The sequence below is a fragment of the Schistocerca americana genome, chromosome 3, assembly GCF_021461395.2.
Source record: "Schistocerca americana isolate TAMUIC-IGC-003095 chromosome 3, iqSchAmer2.1, whole genome shotgun sequence".
Taxonomy (NCBI): Eukaryota; Metazoa; Arthropoda; class Insecta; order Orthoptera; family Acrididae; genus Schistocerca; species Schistocerca americana.
Window position 1 is genome coordinate 896,299,296 of NC_060121.1, and position 12,820 is coordinate 896,312,115.

Here is a 12,820-nt window from a genome sequence, read left to right on the forward strand (position 1 = left end):
AGGCTGACGCAGCTCAGGCGAGGAATCGGCGCGGCAGCATTATAGCGAGAACAGCAGAACGATGCATCGGCCGGGAATCGAACCCGAGCCGTCCGCATGCTAAGCGAGCATTCACCAATTCTTTTTTTTTTTTGTTCCCATTTCTTTCGTTGCATTTGTTAGGGGCGGACGTCCGATGGCGCCCGTTCAAGTTCATCGTTGACTCGGTGTTTTATTACAGAGGGCAGATAACTGTCAGACCGAACACGCTGAGCTATCGTGCCGGCAAGCCTTAAGATTATAAGACTTACGCGCTGCCTACTGCACTACTGAGGCACATGCCATTGAACCACCGATGCTCGACAAGCTGCCCGTGCTTCCCGAGCACTTTTCTGCAGGGGAAAGTGGGATTGCCACCCAGCGACGTCGGATACAACCGAAAAAAGTGCTACAGACGCGGAGTGCTCCACTACACTGCCTTAAAACGAATGCTCATCTCTATCGTGTGAGTAACCTTGCGGCCGCGGCGACTAGTCTTGTCCAAAGACGCAGCGTGCGTGGAGGCGCTACCCGAATGCGTGTGGATGCACCCTCCTACCTCGTAAAGCGCCTGCAGCTACTATCACCGTGGGCCGCTGCTGGCGGGCAGGAAGCCGACACAGCGGGGCGTTGGGAGCAGCGGCTGTGCGGTGGTGGTGTAATGGTGAGCATAGTTGCCTTCCAAGCAGTTGATCCGGGTTCGATTCCCGGCCACCGCAAGTGGCGCTAGTTTTTTCGTATGAGTGTGTGAGCCGCGTGCTGTTAAATGAAGGTTTTTTTTTGTCGTAGCTCCACGCAGGCCATCCTGTAGTATGTCCCGACTTTGCTCGGCTGACGCGAAAGCTGACGCTTGGAATTCGCCCTTATCAAAAGGACAGGCACTATAAACGGCTGTGAGAGGCGAGGTGTGGAGAGGTACCAAAACGACAGGCAATCTGCGAAATTTTCTGCTCGTTGTTCTTAAACAAAAAAAGAAAAAACCGACGCAGTCGGTAGGACTCGAACCTACGCTCCCAGAGGGAATCTGATTTCTAGTCAGACGCCTTAACCACTCGGCCACGACTGCTCGTAACGGAATTTCCCTGGAATCGTGAAAAACCCAACCGGTCTGCGCAGAATGTTGACAGGAAACGAACTCCGTGCACTGATTACGGCAGGGCTACCGTCGCTACGAGACGAGCCATTACGGAAACGTTAAAAATCTTCGCCCGGACAGGGACTTGAACCCTGGACCCTTAGGTTAAAAGCCTAATGCTCTACCGACTGAGCTATCCGGGCTCACGCTCGTTGTGGATGGAGCGGCTGCAAGCAATGTAAATAACTGGAACGCGTGTGTAGGCGTACTACGGTAATTTCTGGCTTCTGGCGCAACTGGCGACTTCACCGACTTCACCGACTTCCCGCTGACGCTGGTAGCAGCCCAACAGCGGACCAGTGCCTCTTCTCCCTTTATTCCGGTGCCGACAGTAGTTGCATCACGTGCCTGTTTTCCCCGATTACGTTCGGTCGAAGCTTCGGAAGGTGGGCGACAAACGACAGTTCGAAGGCCAAAACATGGAGCGTTGTGTGCGCAAAAACTTCCGTTCCGGTACCGGGAATCGAACCCGGGCCTCCTGGGTGAAAGCCAGGTATCCTAGCCACTAGACCACACCGGATTTATTCGATAAGCGTGAGGTTTTCTCCGTCTCCTCTCGTATTTCGTGCTGAATCTGGACTCAGTGCAGTTCTCCGTTTGCGAGCATATTTGCGCCTACAGACTGGCATGGCGCACAGCTCGAAATTGACTATTCATTATTTTACTCCTAACAAGGGAAGAGAAAGATCAAAGTTGTACGTTGTCATAATTGGAAATAAACATATTGACGCTGAGGCGTAGACTCCTTGTGGATAACGAACGACAATTAAGTTCGTTCCCTAGCAACAGCAACGCCGTTAATTCAGCCATGATGTACAGCAAATTAAATGCCCCGGCTGAGGATCGAACTCACGACCTTAAGATTATGAGACTTACGCGCTACCTACTGCGCTACCGAGGCACGTTGCAAGTAACGTTACAGGAAACTTGGCAAGTCTCTCATATTAGAGATAGACAGTTTGCGCTTTCTCAAGAATCTGTTGTGTTGCTACACGTGCTTTCCCTACTTGCTAGATTAAACTGCTGCCGCAAGCTTTTTCAACGGAACGCAGCACTGCCCGAGGTTACAGTACATCGCCCTTGCGGCACCTGAACACAGCGGCCTGTTGGGCCAGGCCGACGTCAGAGTTCAGAAATAGCACGCGACCGTTCAAGTACGGTCCATTGCGTGCTGCGTGTATGGTTCTCCTCACAGCGAATCTTGCTATACATTCCTGAGGCTGACGCAGCTCAGGCGAGGAATCGGCGCGGCAGCATTATAGCGAGAACAGCAGAACGATGCATCGGCCGGGAATCGAACCCGAGCCGTCCGCATGCTAAGCGAGCATTCACCAATTCTTTTTTTTTTTTGTTCCCATTTCTTTCGTTGCATTTGTTAGGGGCGGACGTCCGATGGCGCCCGTTCAAGTTCATCGTTGACTCGGTGTTTTATTACAGAGGGCAGATAACTGTCAGACCGAACACGCTGAGCTATCGTGCCGGCAAGCCTTAAGATTATAAGACTTACGCGCTGCCTACTGCACTACTGAGGCACATGCCATTGAACCACCGATGCTCGACAAGCTGCCCGTGCTTCCCGAGCACTTTTCTGCAGGGGAAAGTGGGATTGCCACCCAGCGACGTCGGATACAACCGAAAAAAGTGCTACAGACGCGGAGTGCTCCACTACACTGCCTTAAAACGAATGCTCATCTCTATCGTGTGAGTAACCTTGCGGCCGCGGCGACTAGTCTTGTCCAAAGACGCAGCGTGCGTGGAGGCGCTACCCGAATGCGTGTGGATGCACCCTCCTACCTCGTAAAGCGCCTGCAGCTACTATCACCGTGGGCCGCTGCTGGCGGGCAGGAAGCCGACACAGCGGGGCGTTGGGAGCAGCGGCTGTGCGGTGGTGGTGTAATGGTGAGCATAGTTGCCTTCCAAGCAGTTGATCCGGGTTCGATTCCCGGCCACCGCAAGTGGCGCTAGTTTTTTCGTATGAGTGTGTGAGCCGCGTGCTGTTAAATGAAGGTTTTTTTTTGTCGTAGCTCCACGCAGGCCATCCTGTAGTATGTCCCGACTTTGCTCGGCTGACGCGAAAGCTGACGCTTGGAATTCGCCCTTATCAAAAGGACAGGCACTATAAACGGCTGTGAGAGGCGAGGTGTGGAGAGGTACCAAAACGACAGGCAATCTGCGAAATTTTCTGCTCGTTGTTCTTAAACAAAAAAAGAAAAAACCGACGCAGTCGGTAGGACTCGAACCTACGCTCCCAGAGGGAATCTGATTTCTAGTCAGACGCCTTAACCACTCGGCCACGACTGCTCGTAACGGAATTTCCCTGGAATCGTGAAAAACCCAACCGGTCTGCGCAGAATGTTGACAGGAAACGAACTCCGTGCACTGATTACGGCAGGGCTACCGTCGCTACGAGACGAGCCATTACGGAAACGTTAAAAATCTTCGCCCGGACAGGGACTTGAACCCTGGACCCTTAGGTTAAAAGCCTAATGCTCTACCGACTGAGCTATCCGGGCTCACGCTCGTTGTGGATGGAGCGGCTGCAAGCAATGTAAATAACTGGAACGCGTGTGTAGGCGTACTACGGTAATTTCTGGCTTCTGGCGCAACTGGCGACTTCACCGACTTCACCGACTTCCCGCTGACGCTGGTAGCAGCCCAACAGCGGACCAGTGCCTCTTCTCCCTTTATTCCGGTGCCGACAGTAGTTGCATCACGTGCCTGTTTTCCCCGATTACGTTCGGTCGAAGCTTCGGAAGGTGGGCGACAAACGACAGTTCGAAGGCCAAAACATGGAGCGTTGTGTGCGCAAAAACTTCCGTTCCGGTACCGGGAATCGAACCCGGGCCTCCTGGGTGAAAGCCAGGTATCCTAGCCACTAGACCACACCGGATTTATTCGATAAGCGTGAGGTTTTCTCCGTCTCCTCTCGTATTTCGTGCTGAATCTGGACTCAGTGCAGTTCTCCGTTTGCGAGCATATTTGCGCCTACAGACTGGCATGGCGCACAGCTCGAAATTGACTATTCATTATTTTACTCCTAACAAGGGAAGAGAAAGATCAAAGTTGTACGTTGTCATAATTGGAAATAAACATATTGACGCTGAGGCGTAGACTCCTTGTGGATAACGAACGACAATTAAGTTCGTTCCCTAGCAACAGCAACGCCGTTAATTCAGCCATGATGTACAGCAAATTAAATGCCCCGGCTGAGGATCGAACTCACGACCTTAAGATTATGAGACTTACGCGCTACCTACTGCGCTACCGAGGCACGTTGCAAGTAACGTTACAGGAAACTTGGCAAGTCTCTCATATTAGAGATAGACAGTTTGCGCTTTCTCAAGAATCTGTTGTGTTGCTACACGTGCTTTCCCTACTTGCTAGATTAAACTGCTGCCGCAAGCTTTTTCAACGGAACGCAGCACTGCCCGAGGTTACAGTACATCGCCCTTGCGGCACCTGAACACAGCGGCCTGTTGGGCCAGGCCGACGTCAGAGTTCAGAAATAGCACGCGACCGTTCAAGTACGGTCCATTGCGTGCTGCGTGTATGGTTCTCCTCACAGCGAATCTTGCTATACATTCCTGAGGCTGACGCAGCTCAGGCGAGGAATCGGCGCGGCAGCATTATAGCGAGAACAGCAGAACGATGCATCGGCCGGGAATCGAACCCGAGCCGTCCGCATGCTAAGCGAGCATTCACCAATTCTTTTTTTTTTTTGTTCCCATTTCTTTCGTTGCATTTGTTAGGGGCGGACGTCCGATGGCGCCCGTTCAAGTTCATCGTTGACTCGGTGTTTTATTACAGAGGGCAGATAACTGTCAGACCGAACACGCTGAGCTATCGTGCCGGCAAGCCTTAAGATTATAAGACTTACGCGCTGCCTACTGCACTACTGAGGCACATGCCATTGAACCACCGATGCTCGACAAGCTGCCCGTGCTTCCCGAGCACTTTTCTGCAGGGGAAAGTGGGATTGCCACCCAGCGACGTCGGATACAACCGAAAAAAGTGCTACAGACGCGGAGTGCTCCACTACACTGCCTTAAAACGAATGCTCATCTCTATCGTGTGAGTAACCTTGCGGCCGCGGCGACTAGTCTTGTCCAAAGACGCAGCGTGCGTGGAGGCGCTACCCGAATGCGTGTGGATGCACCCTCCTACCTCGTAAAGCGCCTGCAGCTACTATCACCGTGGGCCGCTGCTGGCGGGCAGGAAGCCGACACAGCGGGGCGTTGCGAGCAGCGGCTGTGCGGTGGTGGTGTAATGGTGAGCATAGTTGCCTTCCAAGCAGTTGATCCGGGTTCGATTCCCGGCCACCGCAAGTGGCGCTAGTTTTTTCGTATGAGTATGTGAGCCGCGTGCTGTTAAATGAAGGTTTTTTTTTTGTCGTAGCTCCACGCAGGCCATCCTGTAGTATGTCCCGACTTGTCCCGACTTTGCTCGGCTGACGCGAAAGCTGACGCTTGGAATTCGCCCTTATCAAAAGGACAGGCACTATAAACGGCTGTGAGAGGCGAGGTGTGGAGAGGTACCAAAACGACAGGCAATCTGCGAAATTTTCTGCTCGTTGTTCTTAAACAAAAAAAGAAAAAACCGACGCAGTCGGTAGGACTCGAACCTACGCTCCCAGAGGGAATCTGATTTCTAGTCAGACGCCTTAACCACTCGGCCACGACTGCTCGTAACGGAATTTCCCTGGAATCGTGAAAAACCCAACCGGTCTGCGCAGAATGTTGACAGGAAACGAACTCCGTGCACTGATTACGGCAGGGCTACCGTCGCTACGAGACGAGCCATTACGGAAACGTTAAAAATCTTCGCCCGGACAGGGACTTGAACCCTGGACCCTTAGGTTAAAAGCCTAATGCTCTACCGACTGAGCTATCCGGGCTCACGCTCGTTGTGGATGGAGCGGCTGCAAGCAATGTAAATAACTGGAACGCGTGTGTAGGCGTACTACGGTAATTTCTGGCTTCTGGCGCAACTGGCGACTTCACCGACTTCCCGCTGACGCTGGTAGCAGCCCAACAGCGGACCAGTGCCTCTTCTCCCTTTATTCCGGTGCCGACAGTAGTTGCATCACGTGCCTGTTTTCCCCGATTACGTTCGGTCGAAGCTTCGGAAGGTGGGCGACAAACGACAGTTCGAAGGCCAAAACATGGAGCGTTGTGTGCGCAAAAACTTCCGTTCCGGTACCGGGAATCGAACCCGGGCCTCCTGGGTGAAAGCCAGGTATCCTAGCCACTAGACCACACCGGATTTATTCGATAAGCGTGAGGTTTTCTCCGTCTCCTCTCGTATTTCGTGCTGAATCTGGACTCAGTGCAGTTCTCCGTTTGCGAGCATATTTGCGCCTACAGACTGGCATGGCGCACAGCTCGAAATTGACTATTCATTATTTTACTCCTAACAAGGGAAGAGAAAGATCAAAGTTGTACGTTGTCATAATTGGAAATAAACATATTGACGCTGAGGCGTAGACTCCTTGTGGATAACGAACGACAATTAAGTTCGTTCCCTAGCAACAGCAACGCCGTTAATTCAGCCATGATGTACAGCAAATTAAATGCCCCGGCTGAGGATCGAACTCACGACCTTAAGATTATGAGACTTACGCGCTACCTACTGCGCTACCGAGGCACGTTGCAAGTAACGTTACAGGAAACTTGGCAAGTCTCTCATATTAGAGATAGACAGTTTGCGCTTTCTCAAGAATCTGTTGTGTTGCTACACGTGCTTTCCCTACTTGCTAGATTAAACTGCTGCCGCAAGCTTTTTCAACGGAACGCAGCACTGCCCGAGGTTACAGTACATCGCCCTTGCGGCACCTGAACACAGCGGCCTGTTGGGCCAGGCCGACGTCAGAGTTCAGAAATAGCACGCGACCGTTCAAGTACGGTCCATTGCGTGCTGCGTGTATGGTTCTCCTCACAGCGAATCTTGCTATACATTCCTGAGGCTGACGCAGCTCAGGCGAGGAATCGGCGCGGCAGCATTATAGCGAGAACAGCAGAACGATGCATCGGCCGGGAATCGAACCCGAGCCGTCCGCATGCTAAGCGAGCATTCACCAATTCTTTTTTTTTTTTGTTCCCATTTCTTTCGTTGCATTTGTTAGGGGCGGACGTCCGATGGCGCCCGTTCAAGTTCATCGTTGACTCGGTGTTTTATTACAGAGGGCAGATAACTGTCAGACCGAACACGCTGAGCTATCGCGCCGGCAAGCCTTAAGATTATAAGACTTACGCGCTGCCTACTGCACTACTGAGGCACATGCCATTGAACCACCGATGCTCGACAAGCTGCCCGTGCTTCCCGAGCACTTTTCTGCAGGGGAAAGTGGGATTGCCACCCAGCGACGTCGGATACAACCGAAAAAAGTGCTACAGACGCGGAGTGCTCCACTACACTGCCTTAAAACGAATGCTCATCTCTATCGTGTGAGTAACCTTGCGGCCGCGGCGACTAGTCTTGTCCAAAGACGCAGCGTGCGTGGAGGCGCTACCCGAATGCGTGTGGATGCACCCTCCTACCTCGTAAAGCGCCTGCAGCTACTATCACCGTGGGCCGCTGCTGGCGGGCAGGAAGCCGACACAGCGGGGCGTTGCGAGCAGCGGCTGTGCGGTGGTGGTGTAATGGTGAGCATAGTTGCCTTCCAAGCAGTTGATCCGGGTTCGATTCCCGGCCACCGCAAGTGGCGCTAGTTTTTTCGTATGAGTATGTGAGCCGCGTGCTGTTAAATGAAGGTTTTTTTTTTGTCGTAGCTCCACGCAGGCCATCCTGTAGTATGTCCCGACTTGTCCCGACTTTGCTCGGCTGACGCGAAAGCTGACGCTTGGAATTCGCCCTTATCAAAAGGACAGGCACTATAAACGGCTGTGAGAGGCGAGGTGTGGAGAGGTACCAAAACGACAGGCAATCTGCGAAATTTTCTGCTCGTTGTTCTTAAACAAAAAAAGAAAAAACCGACGCAGTCGGTAGGACTCGAACCTACGCTCCCAGAGGGAATCTGATTTCTAGTCAGACGCCTTAACCACTCGGCCACGACTGCTCGTAACGGAATTTCCCTGGAATCGTGAAAAACCCAACCGGTCTGCGCAGAATGTTGACAGGAAACGAACTCCGTGCACTGATTACGGCAGGGCTACCGTCGCTACGAGACGAGCCATTACGGAAACGTTAAAAATCTTCGCCCGGACAGGGACTTGAACCCTGGACCCTTAGGTTAAAAGCCTAATGCTCTACCGACTGAGCTATCCGGGCTCACGCTCGTTGTGGATGGAGCGGCTGCAAGCAATGTAAATAACTGGAACGCGTGTGTAGGCGTACTACGGTAATTTCTGGCTTCTGGCGCAACTGGCGACTTCACCGACTTCCCGCTGACGCTGGTAGCAGCCCAACAGCGGACCAGTGCCTCTTCTCCCTTTATTCCGGTGCCGACAGTAGTTGCATCACGTGCCTGTTTTCCCCGATTACGTTCGGTCGAAGCTTCGGAAGGTGGGCGACAAACGACAGTTCGAAGGCCAAAACATGGAGCGTTGTGTGCGCAAAAACTTCCGTTCCGGTACCGGGAATCGAACCCGGGCCTCCTGGGTGAAAGCCAGGTATCCTAGCCACTAGACCACACCGGATTTATTCGATAAGCGTGAGGTTTTCTCCGTCTCCTCTCGTATTTCGTGCTGAATCTGGACTCAGTGCAGTTCTCCGTTTGCGAGCATATTTGCGCCTACAGACTGGCATGGCGCACAGCTCGAAATTGACTATTCATTATTTTACTCCTAACAAGGGAAGAGAAAGATCAAAGTTGTACGTTGTCATAATTGGAAATAAACATATTGACGCTGAGGCGTAGACTCCTTGTGGATAACGAACGACAATTAAGTTCGTTCCCTAGCAACAGCAACGCCGTTAATTCAGCCATGATGTACAGCAAATTAAATGCCCCGGCTGAGGATCGAACTCACGACCTTAAGATTATGAGACTTACGCGCTACCTACTGCGCTACCGAGGCACGTTGCAAGTAACGTTACAGGAAACTTGGCAAGTCTCTCATATTAGAGATAGACAGTTTGCGCTTTCTCAAGAATCTGTTGTGTTGCTACACGTGCTTTCCCTACTTGCTAGATTAAACTGCTGCCGCAAGCTTTTTCAACGGAACGCAGCACTGCCCGAGGTTACAGTACATCGCCCTTGCGGCACCTGAACACAGCGGCCTGTTGGGCCAGGCCGACGTCAGAGTTCAGAAATAGCACGCGACCGTTCAAGTACGGTCCATTGCGTGCTGCGTGTATGGTTCTCCTCACAGCGAATCTTGCTATACATTCCTGAGGCTGACGCAGCTCAGGCGAGGAATCGGCGCGGCAGCATTATAGCGAGAACAGCAGAACGATGCATCGGCCGGGAATCGAACCCGAGCCGTCCGCATGCTAAGCGAGCATTCACCAATTCTTTTTTTTTTTGTTCCCATTTCTTTCGTTGCATTTGTTAGGGGCGGACGTCCGATGGCGCCCGTTCAAGTTCATCGTTGACTCGGTGTTTTATTACAGAGGGCAGATAACTGTCAGACCGAACACGCTGAGCTATCGTGCCGGCAAGCCTTAAGATTATAAGACTTACGCGCTGCCTACTGCACTACTGAGGCACATGCCATTGAACCACCGATGCTCGACAAGCTGCCCGTGCTTCCCGAGCACTTTTCTGCAGGGGAAAGTGGGATTGCCACCCAGCGACGTCGGATACAACCGAAAAAAGTGCTACAGACGCGGAGTGCTCCACTACACTGCCTTAAAACGAATGCTCATCTCTATCGTGTGAGTAACCTTGCGGCCGCGGCGACTAGTCTTGTCCAAAGACGCAGCGTGCGTGGAGGCGCTACCCGAATGCGTGTGGATGCACCCTCCTACCTCGTAAAGCGCCTGCAGCTACTATCACCGTGGGCCGCTGCTGGCGGGCAGGAAGCCGACACAGCGGGGCGTTGGGAGCAGCGGCTGTGCGGTGGTGGTGTAATGGTGAGCATAGTTGCCTTCCAAGCAGTTGATCCGGGTTCGATTCCCGGCCACCGCAAGTGGCGCTAGTTTTTTCGTATGAGTGTGTGAGCCGCGTGCTGTTAAATGAAGGTTTTTTTTTGTCGTAGCTCCACGCAGGCCATCCTGTAGTATGTCCCGACTTTGCTCGGCTGACGCGAAAGCTGACGCTTGGAATTCGCCCTTATCAAAAGGACAGGCACTATAAACGGCTGTGAGAGGCGAGGTGTGGAGAGGTACCAAAACGACAGGCAATCTGCGAAATTTTCTGCTCGTTGTTCTTAAACAAAAAAAGAAAAAACCGACGCAGTCGGTAGGACTCGAACCTACGCTCCCAGAGGGAATCTGATTTCTAGTCAGACGCCTTAACCACTCGGCCACGACTGCTCGTAACGGAATTTCCCTGGAATCGTGAAAAACCCAACCGGTCTGCGCAGAATGTTGACAGGAAACGAACTCCGTGCACTGATTACGGCAGGGCTACCGTCGCTACGAGACGAGCCATTACGGAAACGTTAAAAATCTTCGCCCGGACAGGGACTTGAACCCTGGACCCTTAGGTTAAAAGCCTAATGCTCTACCGACTGAGCTATCCGGGCTCACGCTCGTTGTGGATGGAGCGGCTGCAAGCAATGTAAATAACTGGAACGCGTGTGTAGGCGTACTACGGTAATTTCTGGCTTCTGGCGCAACTGGCGACTTCACCGACTTCCCACTGACGCTGGTAGCAGCCCAACAGCGGACCAGTGCCTCTTCTCCCTTTATTCCGGTGCCGACAGTAGTTGCATCACGTGCCTGTTTTTCCCGATTACGTTCGGTCGAAGCTTCGGAAGGTGGGCGACAAACGACAGTTCGAAGGCCAAAACATGGAGCGTTGTGTGCGCAAAAACTTCCGTTCCGGTACCGGGAATCGAACCCGGGCCTCCTGGGTGAAAGCCAGGTATCCTAGCCACTAGACCACACCGGATTTGTTCGATAAGCGTGAGGTTTTCTCCGTCTCCTCTCGTATTTCGTGCTGAATCTGGACTCAGTGCAGTTCTCCGTTTGCGAGCATATTTGCGCCTACAGACTGGCATGGCGCACAGCTCGAAATTGACTATTCATTATTTTACTCCTAACAAGGGAAGAGAAAGATCAAAGTTGTACGTTGTCATAATTGGAAATAAACATATTGACGCTGAGGCGTAGACTCCTTGTGGATAACGAACGACAATTAAGTTCGTTCCCTAGCAACAGCAACGCCGTTAATTCAGCCATGATGTACAGCAAATTAAATGCCCCGGGTGAGGATCGAACTCACGACCTTAAGATTATGAGACTTACGCGCTACCTACTGCGCTACCGAGGCACGTTGCAAGTAACGTTACAGGATACTTGGTAAGTCTCTCATATTAGAGATAGACAGTTTGCGCTTTCTCAAGAATCTGTTGTGTTGCTACACGTGCTTTCCCTACTTGCTAGATTAAACTGCTGCCGCAAGCTTTTTCAACGGAACGCAGCACTGCCCGAGGTTACAGTACATCGCCCTTGCGGCACCTGAACACAGCGGCCTGTTGGGCCAGGCCGACGTCAGAGTTCAGAAATAGCACGCGACCGTTCAAGTACGGTCTATTGCGTGCTGCGTGTATGGTTCTTCTCACAGCGAATCCTGCTATACATTCCTGAGGCTGACGCAGCTCAGGCGAGGAATCGGCGCGGCAGCATTATAGCGAGAACAGCAGAACGATGCATCGGCCGGGAATCGAACCCGAGCCGTCCGCATGCTAAGCGAGCATTCACCAATTTTTTTTTTTTTTTTGTTCCCATTTCTTTCGTTGCATTTGTTAGGGGCGGACGTCCGATGGCGCCCGTTCAAGTTCATCGTTGACTCGGTGTTCTATTACAGAGGGCAGATAACTCTCAGACCGAACACGCTGAGCTATCGTGCCGGCAAGCCTTAAGATTATGAGACTTACGCGCTGCCTACTGCACTACTGAGGCACATGCCATTGAACCACCGATGCTCGACAAGCTGCCCGTGCTTCCCGAGCACTTTTCTGCAGGGGAAAGTGGGATTGCCACCCAGCGACGTCGGATACAACCGAAAAAAGTGCTACACACGCGGAGTGCTCCACTACACTGCCTTAAAACGAATGCTCATCTCTATCGTGTGAGTAACCTTGCGGCCGCGGCGACTAGTCTGGTCCAAAGACGCAGCGTGCGTGGAGGCGCTACCCGAATGCGTGTGGATGCACCCTCCTACCTCGTAAAGCGCCTGCAGCTACTATCACCGTGGGCCGCTGCTGGCGGGCAGGAAGCCGACACAGCGGGGCGTTGCGAGCAGCGGCTGTGCGGTGGTGGTGTAATGGTGAGCATAGTTGCCTTCCAAGCAGTTGATCCGGGTTCGATTCCCGGCCACCGCAAGTGGCGCTAGTTTTTTCGTATGAGTATGTGAGCCGCGTGCTGTTAAATGAAGGTTTTTTTTTGTCGTAGCTCCACGCAGGCCATCCTGTAGTATGTCCCGACTTTGCTCGGCTGACGCGAAAGCTGACGCTTGGAATTCGCCCTTATCAAAAGGACAGGCACTATAAACGGCTGTGAGAGGCGAGGTGTGGAGAGGTACCAAAACGACAGGCAATCTGCGAAATTTTCTGCTCGTTG

At 52.5% G+C, this 12,820-nt stretch overlaps 26 non-coding genes across 26 annotated transcripts; 6 read left to right on the forward strand and 20 right to left on the reverse strand.

Annotated features, from left to right (window-relative positions):
• The first annotated feature begins 665 nt into the window (after positions 1–665).
• Positions 666–737, forward strand: Trnag-ucc. The gene has a single exon. It is a non-coding gene; the product is annotated as a tRNA-Gly (tRNA).
• A 265-nt stretch (positions 738–1,002) lies between these two features.
• Positions 1,003–1,084, reverse strand: Trnas-aga. The gene has a single exon. It is a non-coding gene; the product is annotated as a tRNA-Ser (tRNA).
• Positions 1,085–1,223: 139 nt separating this feature from the next.
• Trnak-uuu lies at positions 1,224–1,296 on the reverse strand. Its single transcript has one exon. It is a non-coding gene; the product is annotated as a tRNA-Lys (tRNA).
• Positions 1,297–1,601: 305 nt separating this feature from the next.
• Positions 1,602–1,673, reverse strand: Trnae-uuc. The gene has a single exon. It is a non-coding gene; the product is annotated as a tRNA-Glu (tRNA).
• A 308-nt stretch (positions 1,674–1,981) lies between these two features.
• Trnam-cau lies at positions 1,982–2,054 on the reverse strand. Its single transcript has one exon. It is a non-coding gene; the product is annotated as a tRNA-Met (tRNA).
• A 981-nt stretch (positions 2,055–3,035) lies between these two features.
• Trnag-ucc lies at positions 3,036–3,107 on the forward strand. The gene has a single exon. It is a non-coding gene; the product is annotated as a tRNA-Gly (tRNA).
• Positions 3,108–3,372: 265 nt separating this feature from the next.
• On the reverse strand, positions 3,373–3,454 carry Trnas-aga. Its single transcript has one exon. It is a non-coding gene; the product is annotated as a tRNA-Ser (tRNA).
• Positions 3,455–3,593: 139 nt separating this feature from the next.
• Trnak-uuu lies at positions 3,594–3,666 on the reverse strand. The gene has a single exon. It is a non-coding gene; the product is annotated as a tRNA-Lys (tRNA).
• Positions 3,667–3,971: 305 nt separating this feature from the next.
• On the reverse strand, positions 3,972–4,043 carry Trnae-uuc. Its single transcript has one exon. It is a non-coding gene; the product is annotated as a tRNA-Glu (tRNA).
• A 308-nt stretch (positions 4,044–4,351) lies between these two features.
• Trnam-cau lies at positions 4,352–4,424 on the reverse strand. Its single transcript has one exon. It is a non-coding gene; the product is annotated as a tRNA-Met (tRNA).
• Positions 4,425–5,405: 981 nt separating this feature from the next.
• On the forward strand, positions 5,406–5,477 carry Trnag-ucc. The gene has a single exon. It is a non-coding gene; the product is annotated as a tRNA-Gly (tRNA).
• A 276-nt stretch (positions 5,478–5,753) lies between these two features.
• Trnas-aga lies at positions 5,754–5,835 on the reverse strand. The gene has a single exon. It is a non-coding gene; the product is annotated as a tRNA-Ser (tRNA).
• Positions 5,836–5,974: 139 nt separating this feature from the next.
• Trnak-uuu lies at positions 5,975–6,047 on the reverse strand. Its single transcript has one exon. It is a non-coding gene; the product is annotated as a tRNA-Lys (tRNA).
• Positions 6,048–6,343: 296 nt separating this feature from the next.
• On the reverse strand, positions 6,344–6,415 carry Trnae-uuc. The gene has a single exon. It is a non-coding gene; the product is annotated as a tRNA-Glu (tRNA).
• Positions 6,416–6,723: 308 nt separating this feature from the next.
• Trnam-cau lies at positions 6,724–6,796 on the reverse strand. The gene has a single exon. It is a non-coding gene; the product is annotated as a tRNA-Met (tRNA).
• A 981-nt stretch (positions 6,797–7,777) lies between these two features.
• Positions 7,778–7,849, forward strand: Trnag-ucc. The gene has a single exon. It is a non-coding gene; the product is annotated as a tRNA-Gly (tRNA).
• Positions 7,850–8,125: 276 nt separating this feature from the next.
• Positions 8,126–8,207, reverse strand: Trnas-aga. The gene has a single exon. It is a non-coding gene; the product is annotated as a tRNA-Ser (tRNA).
• A 139-nt stretch (positions 8,208–8,346) lies between these two features.
• Trnak-uuu lies at positions 8,347–8,419 on the reverse strand. The gene has a single exon. It is a non-coding gene; the product is annotated as a tRNA-Lys (tRNA).
• Positions 8,420–8,715: 296 nt separating this feature from the next.
• Trnae-uuc lies at positions 8,716–8,787 on the reverse strand. The gene has a single exon. It is a non-coding gene; the product is annotated as a tRNA-Glu (tRNA).
• Positions 8,788–9,095: 308 nt separating this feature from the next.
• On the reverse strand, positions 9,096–9,168 carry Trnam-cau. The gene has a single exon. It is a non-coding gene; the product is annotated as a tRNA-Met (tRNA).
• A 980-nt stretch (positions 9,169–10,148) lies between these two features.
• Trnag-ucc lies at positions 10,149–10,220 on the forward strand. The gene has a single exon. It is a non-coding gene; the product is annotated as a tRNA-Gly (tRNA).
• Positions 10,221–10,485: 265 nt separating this feature from the next.
• On the reverse strand, positions 10,486–10,567 carry Trnas-aga. The gene has a single exon. It is a non-coding gene; the product is annotated as a tRNA-Ser (tRNA).
• Positions 10,568–10,706: 139 nt separating this feature from the next.
• On the reverse strand, positions 10,707–10,779 carry Trnak-uuu. Its single transcript has one exon. It is a non-coding gene; the product is annotated as a tRNA-Lys (tRNA).
• Positions 10,780–11,075: 296 nt separating this feature from the next.
• Positions 11,076–11,147, reverse strand: Trnae-uuc. Its single transcript has one exon. It is a non-coding gene; the product is annotated as a tRNA-Glu (tRNA).
• Positions 11,148–11,455: 308 nt separating this feature from the next.
• Positions 11,456–11,528, reverse strand: Trnam-cau. The gene has a single exon. It is a non-coding gene; the product is annotated as a tRNA-Met (tRNA).
• Positions 11,529–12,510: 982 nt separating this feature from the next.
• On the forward strand, positions 12,511–12,582 carry Trnag-ucc. Its single transcript has one exon. It is a non-coding gene; the product is annotated as a tRNA-Gly (tRNA).
• Positions 12,583–12,820: the final 238 nt, after the last annotated feature.